This window comes from Myotis daubentonii, chromosome 12 (genome assembly GCF_963259705.1).
Source record: "Myotis daubentonii chromosome 12, mMyoDau2.1, whole genome shotgun sequence".
Taxonomy (NCBI): Eukaryota; Metazoa; Chordata; class Mammalia; order Chiroptera; family Vespertilionidae; genus Myotis; species Myotis daubentonii.
In genome coordinates this window covers 8177043-8191621 of record NC_081851.1, presented here as the reverse complement: position 1 = coordinate 8191621, position 14579 = coordinate 8177043, and the positions used below count along the sequence as shown (strand labels likewise).

Genomic DNA, 14579 nt, shown 5'->3' with positions numbered 1-14579 from the left:
GTAATAACCAAGTCTAAGAAAAGTCAAGCAACTTGTACAACGTCACAGGGCAAGAAAGGTGTGAATTCAGGGCCAGGACAGCAGTCTGGATCCCAGCCTGTGGCCTCGCGTCCACCGTGCTGCCAAGGAGCTGCTGCAGGGCAGGCAGAGGTCAGAAACGCACCGCGTGGACACTGTCAGGGACAAAACTGCAGCAGAACTTACTCTCAAATGGAAGTGAAGATCTGGTTCAAGACTCTTATGTTCACCGCACTCCACGTCCAGGTAACAGAGCTACAAACAAAATTCTGGTTGGGCCCCCGTGCTCAGGGCCAGTGGCACCATTTTCTCAGTGGATGTGTTAGAAAGAGCCACAGGGTAGGAGCGTGGAGCAGCCTCGCTTTCTAGCAGAAGGAAGATATGGTTACTTATGAAAGCACCTGTCATACCTTCCCCACTCATGCACAAAGCCTTTCCTTACCCTGGTGGTGACCATGGGCACAGTTCCATGGTGCGTTCCTCTTTTAATCCTAAAACAAGTTTTCAAACTATATCATTTAGGGGGTTGCCTGCTCTAAATGAGGTGTAGTGTTCTTTTCCTACATGAGCTCAGTGAATATCTTGATTTCTTATTAAGTTAAAAGTTGATGACAGTCATTTAATCTCTATCAGATACATCATTATGATTATTGATTTCTTTACCAGAATTGTAAATGCTCTACATTTTCTCATGTGCATAAATTATAGATCAAAAGTTAAAAATGTATATTAAACCGATAAATCAAAAACTGTCAGTAAACACTTGTTTCTGAATAATTCCTCTCAATTATCGGAATCCTATTTGAAACTTAATGTATATCATATCTTTTTGAAAAGTAACCAGTGACGTCTTTTGCTATGTATGCATAATCATTGACTGTCATTCTACAATGTAGATACTTCAAGAAGACTTTGCACTAAGAATCTAGATGTTAGGATAAATATGGTTATCAGATGGTTATCATTTGTCCAAAGATGTGAATACAAAAGAAGAGATGAAAATGGGGAAATGTCCCAGAAAGCAATGCTAGATAAAGCAAGGCAAATTTCATCTATTTCTAATGGTAGCATTGGACTGGACAAGTAACTTGGATTAACCCTGAAATGAAACCTTGAAATACTGAAATGATTAAAGAAAGATGGATCTGAATTTAGCACAAAAGTTCTGGAAGGAAGTTTTGTTGATAATTTTAATGGTGAATATGCCACAAGCTTTTCTCCTGAGCAATTTGTTGTTTGGGCCTTGACCCCACAATCAGCTAGCTCCCTCATGTCTCAGAGCCGCAAAATGAGGGCAATCAGATCGTTGTCAGAATTAAATGAGATAATGCATACATCCAGGGGCTGACAACGTGGTGGAACTATTACAGAATATTCTGTAACTTTATTTATTAGACTAGAGGCCAGGTGCACAAAAATATTTGCTCTTGGGGGGGTCCCTCAGCCGGCCTGTGCCCTCTCACAGTCTGGGACCCCTCAGGGGATGACCACCTGCTGGAGGATTGGGCCTACGCTGGCAGTCAGACATCCCTCTGGCAGCCCAGGAGCCCTCGGTGGATATCCACTTGACATTGAGGAGCAGGCCTAAGCTGTAGTCGGACATCCTTAGCGCTGCTGAGGAGGCGGGAGAGGCTCCCACCACCACCACTGTAATGGCAGCCGTCAGCCTGGCTTGTGGCTGAACAGAGCTCCCCCTGTGGGAGGGCACTGACCACCAAGGGGCAGCTCCTGCATCGAGCGTCTGCCCCCTGGTGGTCAGTGTGTGTCATAGTGACCAGTCATTCCCAGTCGTTCTGCTATTAGGGTCAATTTGCATATTACCCTTTTATTATATAGAATAGAGGCCTGGTGCACGAGTGGGGACTGGCTGGTTTGCCCTGAATGGTATCCCGTATCAGGGTGGGGGTCCCTACTGGGGTGCCAGGCCAGTCTGGGTGAGTGGCTGATGGCTGTTTGCAGGCTGGCCACAGCCCCCAGCCACCCAAGCTCCCAGTGGAGGCTGGCTGGAAGCAGGTATCTGGGATTTATTTATCTTCTATAATTGAAACTTTGTTGCCTTGAGTGGAGGCCTCAGCCAGCTGGGGCAGGCAGGAAACTTGGCTTCCTCCATCGCCAGGGCAACCAAGCCTCCTGCTTGCTCCAGCTCCAAGGCTGCCAGCCACCATCTTGGTTGGGTTAATTTGCATATAGTCGCTCTGATTGGCTGGTGGGCGTGGCTTTGGGCATAGTGGAGGTGCAGTCAATTTGCATGTTTCTCTTTTATTAGATTAGATACTTGGAGAATCTATAATAATAAAAGCATAATATGCTAATAACACAGGACAGCCAAATGACCTTCTGGACGACCTTCCAGATGAAGCCGGGGCTCTGCAAGGACCGAGGCAAGCTGCCATGGGTTCGAGGGCTGAGCCCCTTTCATGAATTTCATGCATCAGGCCTCTAGTTTTACTAATAAAATCAATTCTAGGCATATCATGAGCTCAGGTTCTACCCAAGATACTGTATAAAAGATGGTGATGCTAAAGGTCACCTAGTCAAGACTCTTCCCATCAAGCCTTTGTATAAGTGGCCCCCTTTCCTACCACCTATTCTCATACTTAAATTAAAGTTATATGTTATTTATACTGGCCTCACTCTCTGGGTCCAGCGAGTGAGCAATTGAGTTAAAGTGAGCCAATAAGACCCTTCCCCCCAATTTGTGGACATGGAACCAGAGAGAGCATAACTGAAGTCTCGCCCCAGGGACTGAAATGATGAATATGAAACTAAGATGCTAAAGAGAGCCAGGCTGGCCACCAGGGTGCTACTGCAGTGAGGCTGCAGAACAGAGACAAGCTAAGATGGGGGGAGTGTCTGTCCTTACAGCCACAGGGCCCTGAACGTCTCCCTGCAAATTGTGGTCCCTAGAGATTCATTGGTGGTTGAATGACAAGTCAATTTAAACCATTTATAAGGCTTTTAAAGATATAAAGGCAGTATGTACCCCAAAATACAATTCATGTAACTTGATCCCTTAATGTTTGTTTGTATAATCAAGGGAAGGTTTCAAGAGACTAAAACACTAACTTTGAAAAACACCGAAGAAAATGTTAAGATGATCCTCTGAGGTAAAAAATAGGGGCAAATACACCAAGTGATAGATAAAATATTATTAAATTCTTGTCTAAAATTAAATTGGCTGATTTTATAAGTGACTCAAAGAAGCATTTATTTTTTTAGTATTTCTTCTTTATCTTAATTATTGACATTTTTTTCAGAACTAAAACCTTTATATCCACTCAGCCATAGCTAAAGGCAGGCACATGGAAAGACATTAAGTCATACATGACAGATTAGAGGAAAAGCATAGGTATGGTGACCGTGATAGCATGTCCCCTGTGTGTGTTACTACATGCCACTGAGCTAGCTCTGACTCGAGACGACCCCGTGGATGCATGATGTCTGCAGGTCCTGTGCTCAGCAGCCCTGCTCAGCACCTGTAGACTCAGCCTACGGCTTCTCTTATGGAGTCAACCCATCGCACATTTGGTCCCTCTTTTCTCGCTGCCTTCCTTTTTTCCCTCAGCATATTGTTTTTTCCAAAGAACCCTGCCTTTTCATGGCGTGCCCCAACTAGGACAGCTTTGGTTTTGTCATTTTTGTCTCCAGCCATGTTTTAAGCTTAATTTGCTCTGGAACCACTTGCTCATCTTTCTAAAGGTCCAAGGAATCTATAGCGCTTCACTCCCACACCGTATTCCAAATGGCTCATTTTTCTTCTTTTATCAGCCTTCTTCCTTGTTCAACTTTTGCACCCATTCATAGTCAGTGGGACTATGAGGGTGTAGATGATCTTAGCTTTGGTCTCTGATGACACATTTTTGTCCTCGGTGATCACTCCTAATTCTCCCACGGTGGCCTTTCGGAGCCTCAGCTTTCTCTTAATGTCTTGGCTGCAGTCTCCATTTGAACTGATGACTGAATCGAAGTAAAAAACAATCTGTAACAATGCCAATGTCTTTATTGTCTATGTTACAGTCGAGTATTTCTGTTCTAGTCACAAGGTGAAAATGCAGTCCTGTTTTGTCACTGTCTTCCTTCACTTTCATCAGAAGTTCTTTCAAGCCATTGCTACTTTCTGCCGTTAATATGGTGTCATCAGCATATCTTAAGTTACTGAGATTTCTTCCACCAAAATTCAGCCCTCGTTTCTCTGAGTCTATCCCAGTTTTTCATATGTTCCCTCATTCCATTTAATTAAAAATAAAGTAAAACCTATTTATAGGGGTAAATACAATGAAATAATTATCAGTTATGTATTCAGAATTAAAAGCTAAGCACATAATATAAAAGTTAATTATATCAATATGTAGCTCTAAATGAAAGGCCGTATACTTATTAAAGTGAAACACCCAGGGAGTTTTCATGGTGGTGAAAGACTCCATATCTTTATTGTTAGTTGCTGAAATCCATTATGCTCTTCAACTATAATAAAAGCAAAAAAAAAATAAATAGTGAGCAGCACTTAAATCGCACATTTTAAATGCAACACCAAAATTCTTTGCATGAGTGTGGGCATTTTCAACTAACAGAGCACTTCCTCACACAGGACCTGGTGGGAAACGCCAAGAGGTCCTGTGAGGTCAGTTGCAAAGATATGCTCCTCTCTGCTGACTGTCCAGAAGATCAGGGGCCTAAGGCCAGGCGGTTGTGCGTGCAGGAGCCGGGCTATGCGTGGTCCCTTGGCAGTGTCCGCATTCTATTTGGGAAATAAGTGATCCATGTAGTTTGTTATTCTGTATGGGATGCATGTGCAGATAAGATACATGAGCTGTAGGTACTTGGAAAATACACTTAAAATGTGACGTCTCTTTCACAGATATTCAAAGTTAAGAATGTTAGAGTAATAATGTTTATTTGAATGTATCTTTCATTTATATGGCAGTTTAGAATTTACAAAGTATTATCCTATACACATGATCATTTGAACCTCACAACTCCATCGTCGGAGAGAAAAGAAAGGCCTGATATCTGATTTCAGCATAAGGGGGAGCCATGGCCAGAGAGGCTGACTAGGCGCCCGTGTTTTCTAAGTGAGGAGTGGCAGAGGGGAATACAGACCAAGCTCTGACACGAACCCAACAGCGTGGGCCACCTTTCCCGACACTGTGCAGAGGAACTGCAAACCTCATGCTACCTCCAAAAGTCCAGGAGATGCCAACCAGGGGAGCTCATGTTAAAGATGCAGAAGTAATTCTCAAAGTCAAATTCCTAACTCTGAAGCTGTTTCTTCAATTCCTTTTTCCAGAAGTTCATGGCCCTATGGCTGGTGAAGCAGAAGTGATACTAAAGTGACTAAAGTATTGGCTTGAGTGTCAGTCTGACTTGAGCTGAAACCCTCTCTCTGACCAGCTCTGTGACCTTGCACTTATTATCTTTTGCTTCTCTGAGCTTTGGTTTCCTTGTTTTAAACATTGGAAAGAAAATCTACACTCACAGATTTGTTTTGAAGGTTCAATGAGACTTTAGCACAGGGCCCTATATATCACAAAAAATGACAAATCCAAGAGAATCCAAGAAATTTATAATAAACTCTTGTCTAGATCCAGTTTCCCCCCAAACCTTCCTTTTCCTTGCTGTTCCCTGAGTCAGGTGGTGACTCCATTCCAAGCAGTCACTTTTTCTCAGCACCTTCACCCTCACCCTCTTCCTGCCACCTCTTTCTGTCCCAACAACCAATAACCATTGACAATGTGGAAATAAACATCAATCAAGTGAGAAGAAGCAAAGGCTATGGCTTTAGCAAAGGGCGTCAGCCTCTCTCACTTGTTTTAGCAGAGATTTGAAAGCCAACAGGGGAGTGGGAAAGATGTGTGATGGAGAAAGGGAGAGATCAGGGCATTGTTATGTGCCCTCATTGGAGGCTGTTGGCATGGGGCACCTGGAGGCAAGCTAGCTGGAGAGGGGCTCAGTAGGTAATTGGCTAGGAGAGCATATTTGGCTTCCTCTGATTGGTCATGAGTCAGAATTAGGAACAAAAATTAAGAACATTGTCAGTGATTAACCAAGCCCTGGCCATTGGGGTTATTCTTTGGCTTTCTGGAATGTTGTTGGCGATCATGGCCTGACCCTGCAAGTCGGAGTTAGAAACAGCAGGCTAGCTTTCTGGGCCGGTTACTGAAGAGAGTGGGTTTGTTCCCTGGGCTGCCTGTTGCAGAGTTTGAGTCAGAGTTCTGTCTCTGTATATGGCCTGGCAGCTGTCCAACAGTATAGTCAGGCTCTTGACAGCGTGCTCTGAGTCTCCTCACAGGGCTTATTCCATGGCCTGTCCTCCATTTCCACTCACTCGCCGGTGGCCCCAGCACACACTATGGCTCGTTGTGCATTAGAATCGTCTCAAAGAACTGGGCAGCACTCTTTGCCTGGCCTGCAGGTCTGATGCCATAGTGAACCTGCAGTGTCATCTCCGAGGTTCAGTCAGTTGCTCATCTAGCCTAGAGCTGGACACTGGCGCCTGGAGCGGGGCGGCAAATTGCGGCCAGCAAGACTTCCAGCGCGCACTCCACCTCTCTAGACACCTGTTTCCACGGCCAAGTGTGAGGGGAGAAGGGCTTACCCCCTGCCTGGTCCTTCTCCTTCCCTTTTGCTTCTGTAGTCAGCACCTGGCCAGCCCCTCAGCTCCCTGTCCAGCGCTGCCGTTCCTCCTCCTCCCGCCACACCATCCGCGTTCTTGTTCCTGAAGGTTCCAGCAAGTGACAATTTCAACACACACCCGTAGTCTTCATTTTCTCCTGATCACATGACTTGTCGCTGTGTTTGTCTCAAATCCAATCCAATAGATTTAATCGTTTGAACTCATCTCCATATTTGGAAAAGTAAAAGTGGCCATTCAAATTCATGGAGGGCGGCCTGGGTACTCAGAAAGGTAAGCACTTATCAACATTGAAAGAGAAACATGCCTTCTGTCCTGGTGAAAAGGTGAAAACCTCCCGTGGAAGCCACGGCGCCTGGAGAGGCCCGGCCGCTCAGCGGGCGCGCTGTCCGGCTGCGGTGCAGGCTGCCACTGCGGCCCGGGAGGTGCCACCACATGCAGCAGGAAGAGGCGGGAACCAGCACAGGCTGCACTTTGACAGCATCTGACATTTGGGGGACGCACGGTGGCCTCTGCCTTCCTCCTTCTCAGCCATCGCCCCAGCACAGCTCCGGCAGCAGATGGGAGACGGTCATTCCAATTTGTGGCATTTTGCTCGCTATTTCTTAGGGTTGTTTGTGCAGGAGGTAGAGAGGCTGAGAGGAGAAAAAATGAGGAAAGATCATAAAGGAAGGAAAACCTAATTTGGAGGTCGAAGGTCATTGTTTAATGTGACAAAAGGAGACATTTGAATTTTAAGAAATTACGTCACCTGTGTTTTGTATGATTGGCTCTTCCGGTGCAAAGGACTTTTTATATTACTGTTTGGGTTTAAAATATTATGGGTTTTAAAGGCAACTAGACATGTGCGCCAAAGCTGGCGAGGCTGTGCATATCCACATCTCACTGCTTTTCTTCCCGGGCAGGCACCCCAAGCTTCCTCCCGGGACCTGCTGGGTCAGCCTGGAAGAAAAGAGCAAGACCCAGGGCGCTCAGAGAACAGCAAACCAGCGTCTTCTAATCCAAAGATGTGTAGCCTGCAAGGGAGAGGCCCTATTGTTTTGACCCCTGGTCGGCAAACTGAGGCTCGAGAGCCACATGCGGCTCTTTGGCCCCTTGAGTGTGGCTCTTCCTAAGCCTTATGAGTACTCTAATTAAGTCAGTGACAATGCACCTACCTATATAGTTTAAGTTTAAAAAATTTGGCTCTCAAAAGAAATTTCAATCGTTGTACTGTTGATATTTGTCTCTGTTGACTAATGAGTTTACCAACCACTGGTTTTGACCTTCACAACACTTGGGTGTAAACCTTTGAGTAAACACCTTCCTGATACCTATTCCATGGGCTCAGTGGGAGGCACAGCCATTAGTCAGAACAGCCCCCGGAGACAGGCTGCTGAGGGAGCCCTGGGAAGATGACTTGGTTGCCTGCAGTTCACTTTATTTTTCTTCAAATCAAAACCCAGGGAAATCAAAAAGGAAAGAAACTCCATTTGGTTCCTGCTCGCCTCCCAGGTGAAGGGGAGGCTCAGCCTGCCAGTGCCGAGAGGGCAGGTGTGGGAGGCCATGGCTGTGTTTTCACGTCTCATGTAGAGATGAGAAAACAAAGGCCAGAGGGGAAGGGGCCTCTTTCAAGGGACTCTGTAATCAGTGTTGGACATTATTGTGTCAGAATCAGGATGACAGGGCCAGGGCTAGGATTTCCCACTGACACCACCTGTTCCCTACACAGGTGGCCAGGAGTGATGTGGGTGAGACACCACACAGAGAGCCCCTAGGAGAGGTGGGAATTGGGCCCTGGTGGAGTAAGGGTAGTCCTGCAATGCTGGAAGCTACCCATATATTTGGTCTTAACTTGGAGCCACAGGTACTGAAGGTTGAGAGCAAGGGCTCTGAATGCAGCCTGCTGTGTGTGAACCTTAGCTCTGGTTCTTGAGGGCAGGGACGTCAACCCTGTGTGCCTTGGTTCCTTGGCCATTAAATAGGTTTAGAGACACTAATAACCAGCAATTCAAGATCTTGCCAGGGGTCTCTTCTGAGCCGAGAGAATTAAGCCTGTCAGGAAGGACTGCTATACATGAGAATAATAAAATTTAAAACAGCTACTTGGGATGAAAGTAGTACTTTCACTCTTCCACAGTGAAGGGGAAAACATGAGTGCTTAAATTTTATAATTGGAGAAATGGATACTACTCTACCGAGGATTAAGTGAGCTGGCAGCATGCAGAGCAGAAGAAAGGTGAAGGCTTACAGCTGAGGGCCCACAGCATGGCATGCAGAGGCACGCTCCGGAAGGCGCTGTCAAAGTCAGGGCTGCAGTGAAATACCTCTTATTTTCTCAACTTGACTTCTAACCCCCTAAGACCAAGTTTTAAAAACTGAACTCCAGCACTGATTGACTTACAAGAGAAATCCTGGGTCAGGAATCAGCTGACTCGGATCTGGACCTGACTGGTGTCAGGTGTCCTCAGCTCCCACAATGCTGAGATGTGGCCTAGGTGATCATCAGCCGTGCTGGACCGTCCTTGGCTGTGAGCGGGGCCTGTGGGTGCCGCCGCCAGCTGCTGGAGGCAGCCCCTTGCCGTGTGGGTTCCTGTCCACCGTGGGGTGATGTATCCTCCACGAAGGCACCCACCCTTGGCCTTGCAGGTTAAGTGAAAAGGAATTCATTTCGCCAAACTTAAGTTTTGCTTCTTCTTCTTTATTTTTTTACTTCAAATCATATACCAATTTTTTCTTAATATGAGGTGAGTTATCCAGATTACCTGTGATGTAATACACAGTATTTTATTGGGGATAAAAGCTATTGCTGAGCAGATCGGACGCCTAGAGGCGCATGAGGAAACGAGTGAAGTGGAACTGGCCTGCTGGTTAACGGCCCCGGGCCAGGCCGTGGCTCTGCTGACAGGCGGCCCCTTCTGACCCAGGGGCTGAGCTTCATTTCTAATTCACGGCAGCTCTTTGCTGTGTGGCTACCTTGGTAACGGTGCGCCCCTTAAAATAAATACTTGTAACAAAACTCATTACTGTATTCCCAAACACCGGCCTCTCTGCACCAGCCTCCGCAGCTCTTCCTTCCGGGCTCCCCCCAGAGCTACAGGCCACCGATACTTTCACGGTGGCTGGACAGGAGCCATGTGACCCAGCTCCAGCCAATGAGGTAACTGTGGGAAAGGTCATTAAGTCTTATTCATCAGGCTTACTCAGCTTTTATCCCTGCCCTGCCCGGCGGTGGGGCAGGGGCTGGGGCAGGGCTGGAGCAGTTTTCTCACTGCCCCTGCCACATGGCTCAGCCTCCTGCCAGGCGCTGCTGGTGTGGCCTAGAACCCAGACGCTAATGGTCTGAGGTATGAATGAAACACATTACCCTGCTGCGAAGGTGAGAGGCCTTTGTCCGTGTTCAGCATGCAGCACTGGGGAGGCGATCGGCTCCCAGCACCGAGGGTGCAGCTTCTGTTGCCAAAATAGTAAAATGTTCTCCTGGTCCAGTGGGCTTGGGTAAGATGTCGGTAGATGATATCAGTGATGCCACCATTACAATGATGGTACAGCCAGCCTGAAGTGACTGCAGCTCAAGTTCTTTGTGAGCTAGCTGACAAAGAGGTGGGAGATGGAACTACCTCTGTGGTTGCAGCGGAACTTCTGAAACTGCAGGCGAGTTAGTCAAAGGCATCAGTTATGCTATCGGCCTGCTTGCAAGGAAGCAGCATGTTATACCTGGGAAGGGATTGCCTGATTAAGGCTCTAGGACCTCAGTGCCATCCAAAATCATTGACTACATGGTTTCATCGCCAATATGGTAAATGCTGTACCTGTGAATAAATACACAGATGGGAAAGGCCAGCCTCCCTCACAGTCAGTCGGTTAAGACTCTGAAAGCCCGTGGAGAAGTCACGTGGAGAGGATGTTCATCAGTGTCTGTGCACGCACTGTGGGGCGGGACCCGGGGATGCCCAAGAGAACAGTCCATGCAAAATGCGCTTGCCCTGGCTTCAGCCTGCAGAGAGCAAGCATGACGCTTGGTGTGCAGGTGGTTATTACAGACCTGGAGAAACCGGACCAGCTTAGACAGAGAGAATCGGATGTCACCAGGAGCAAATCCAGACCCTGGCAACTGGTGCCGACCTTCCTCCCACCCACGGTGGGATGGACGATAGTGTCTGGAGTGCTTCGTGGAGACTGGTGCTCTGGCAATTAGAAGAGTTTTACAGAGGGACCGTAAACACATTGCTTAAGCTTCTGGAGCAACTCCACCCATTTGGAAGGTAAAGAAACTCGTGACGCGTCCATGTGGGGACAAGCTGTAGCAGTGGGACAGGAGAGAATGTGATGATGACATGATCCTGATCACAACGCTAAGGCTCACACAGCTGGGCAGTTATCTTACGTGGGGCAGAGGGTGTCATGTGTGACGAGATGGAGAGCTCTTTACATGATGCTCTTTGTGTAGTAAAGAGCGTTTTGGATTCAAAATCTATGGCTTCAGGCGGGGTGCTGTGGAAGGAGGCTTTCCATATACCTTGGAACTAGGCAACCAGCAGGAGGTTGTGGGAAAATCTTGCTATTGCAGAGTTTGCAAGATCTTTTCTTGTTATTCCTATCACACTGGCAGTTAGTGCTGGCCAAAACCCCACTGATCTTTTTGCAAAGTTAACAGCTTTTCACAAGGAGGCTTAAATTAACCCAGAACATAAAAACCTAAAATGGATGGTCTGATCTGGTCAGTGGTAAGCCTCGAGACAACAAACAGGGGTGTTTTAACCAACCACAGTTAAACTTAAGAGCTTGACATTTGCTACAGAAGCTGCAAATACCGTTCTTCAAATTGAGATCTTATTAAATTACATCCAGAAAGCAGAGATGACAAGCACAGAGGCCATGAGCATGCTGCTCACTCGGGAGCCCTCGATGGCTGATCTGAGTCCTCTTTATTGATTCACTGTAAGATGCAGTTTCTTATACCTCACATATTACGCATTAAAGTACAACCAGCTGTCCAAAAACACATCTTATTGATCAGTCTCTTTCATAAAAGGAGAAAGGAACAATGGAAACATCTCTCACCTGAGGGTAAACATCGTCCCGGTATTTCCTTTGGGACAGAATGTGATCCCTGTAGCTTTGGCCTCAGTCTTCTCCTAATGAAGAAGGAAACTTCCAGGAAAACAAATAAATGAAAGAGCCCTAGCTGGTTTGGCTCAGTGGATTGACCATCGGCCTGCAGACTGAAGGGTCCCAGGTTCGATTCCAGTCAAGGGCACATGCCCAGGTTGCAGGCTCAATCCCCAATAGGGGGCACGCAAGAGGCAGCCGATCAACGATTCTTTCTCATCATCGATGTTTCTATCTCTATCTCTCTCTCCCTCTCCCTTCCTCTCTGAAATCAATAAAAGTATATTTTAAAAAAGAAAAAAAGAAACACATGACCCTGCTGCTGAAGCAGCCCTGGCAGACACGGGAAGAACCGCGGGCCTTGCGCATGGTGAGTGACCTGCACAGGCTGGCGCTCCCAACCCAGGACTCCTACTGGGTAAATAATAAATGAGCTCTTTCAGCCACCGTCAGGTGGGTTTTCTAAAACTCACAGCCTACAGCGACCTAATTGATACCTTGACCTTCTTTTGTGTTCAACTTTAAAAGTCAAAGCCTGAAAACCAAATATCATGTTACCTATTCATCAACCACGCGTCTTTATTTGTGTGTGTACATGCACTTGTTCATTCCTAGGTCAATGTATGAAAAGGGCGTGCTCATGTAATTCCAGGGAAACTGAGTGAGCAGTTTCTGTGCCTCGGTCTTCAAAGGCCAACGTCAGCTCCCCTGCCTGAGCTCCCGGTGCAGCTGAGCTCCTCATGGAACCTCTGCAGGCGAGAGGGAGTTGGAAGCACTGAGGAGGAGCTAAATGCTGAGGCAGTATAAGTGCAGAAGAGGAGGAGATGGGGCTCAGAAAGACAGAACCTGCGGGACTAGGAAGGAGGGAAGCAAATGAGACCCTTTCAGTAAAAAAAAACCCACTTAGAAGCCAGCCCCCCTGGGACAGCACATCGTGAGCCTTGCAGAGGAACACGGTGGTCGGCTATGCAGAGATGAAAGGGGGTGTCCTGAGGTGGGCAGGACCCCAGAGCTGAGGGTTACGTATGGCCTGGCTTTTGGAAAGGCTAAAAACAGGTACCCTGTGGACAAATTGGGTTTCCAATGAACTACCACACTGGGGGAAACCCAATATCCACGACTTGATTTCTTTTCTGCCTTCCTCATGTACGACTCCGCAGGGCGTGCCAGATTCTCTTGTCTTCTTACAAGAAGGTACAGAACAGTGGATGATGTAACCAGAGCAGGGGGCGCCTATGGGGCCTGGCCAGCACCCTCTTGTCCTGATGACAGATAGTTTCTGGATCTTTTTCACATGAAAGGGCTACCAAAGTTGTGGATATTATTACTCTCTGGGAAACGTTGAGAATTTGTCACTTTCCTTCCCCTTTTGCCCCGCTGGCTGACCTGGTGCATCTCTGCACTTGTCTGTTTGTAATTAGGGTCCTCATGAAACCCAGGCAGCCTGCTCTCTGGCCAGGTGTGCGCACCGACATGCTGTGCCCAGCTGTGAGATGAAAACTAAGGAATGCTGAAAAGGTTAGCTCTTCCCTCCTTTCTCCTCCTCTTTCCAAAGCAGATCATTTAACTCCATTCAACACTCTCTTCCACACACTTTTCTGATTATACAACCTTAGCCACCAAGGAACATTTTAGTGATCAATCTGAGATCGAAGATACTGATGTAATTGATTGTATTGTAAAAGTTTATAAGCCAATTTCCACTTTTTCTTCCTTCTCCTGGGGATGTTGACCTCATGAGCTATGTTATGACCATTGTTAACTTCCATTTCAAAAAGTTAAAAAGGCCCTAGCCAGTTTGGATCGGTGGATAAAGCGTCGGCCTGTGGACTGAAGGGCCCCAGGTTCAAGTCCGATCAAGGGCATGTGCCCTGGGTATGGGCTTGATCCCCAGTTAAGAGCATGCAGGAGGCAGCTGATCAATGATTACCTGTCATCGTTGATATTTCTCTCTCTCCATCTCCCTTCCTCTCTGAAATCAATAAAAATATATATTTTTTTAAAAAGTTAAAAATAAATAAATGGTTCTCCCCTACAATGCACTCTGATGAGAAATAAAACCTGGGACTATGACAGCGGACCTTGGGAGAACTTGCCACAGTATGTGCCTGGGCTTACACTGCGCCTCCACCACCTCTCCTACTCTACCTGCACTTGGAGAGATGTTGGCTCTCTCCAAAGGGAAGGGCAAGAAATCTCGCCCTGTCTCCTTTGTCATGTCCATCTCTCTCTCTATCGCCTCATCTTTCTTTCCTCTCTTCTCCTTTTGTTATTTGTATTGCAATTTGGTATTTAAAAGCCCACATTAGTAAAGAAATTTCTGTCACTGAAAATGCCCCCTCCCACAAACGCTCCAAAGGATAAAGTTGGATTTCAGTTAAAATTGTCTACATATGTGTTTCCAATAAAAGCTGTGGAGAACTTTGTAAATGAGATTGCATAAGAGGTATTAGCAGAACTTGTCATAATTGTTCAGCTCAAATGTGTGCTAGGTTGGCAGCAAGTTCATTTGCTTTCAACTGGTTTCCCCAATTCATTGGACTTAGAATTATATTTTCAATCAACAAATTCTTGAGTTCTATGTATACTTATCTTGAATTTTCTAGGGGAAATGAAAGCTAAATAATAATTTGCTTTAAGCTGTGTAAATGGTTTTTTTTTTATGTTGGTGTTTATTGTAACGGAGCATTATTAATATACTGAATGTAACAAACCAAGTTTTTTTTAAAGGCTTAAATCATCTAATGTAATCTGAGAAATCACCAGCATTTGCTTTATAAGTGAAGTAAAGCTAAAAAGTCTGAGTGATGCTGGTTTACACTTCATAACTAATAACATG

General features: G+C 46.4%; 1 pseudogene; it reads left to right on the top strand.

Annotated features, from left to right (window-relative positions):
• The first annotated feature begins 210 nt into the window (after positions 1–210).
• LOC132213849 (T-complex protein 1 subunit alpha-like) lies at positions 211–11544 on the top strand (annotated as a pseudogene).
• The last annotated feature ends 3035 nt before the right edge of the window (positions 11545–14579 follow it).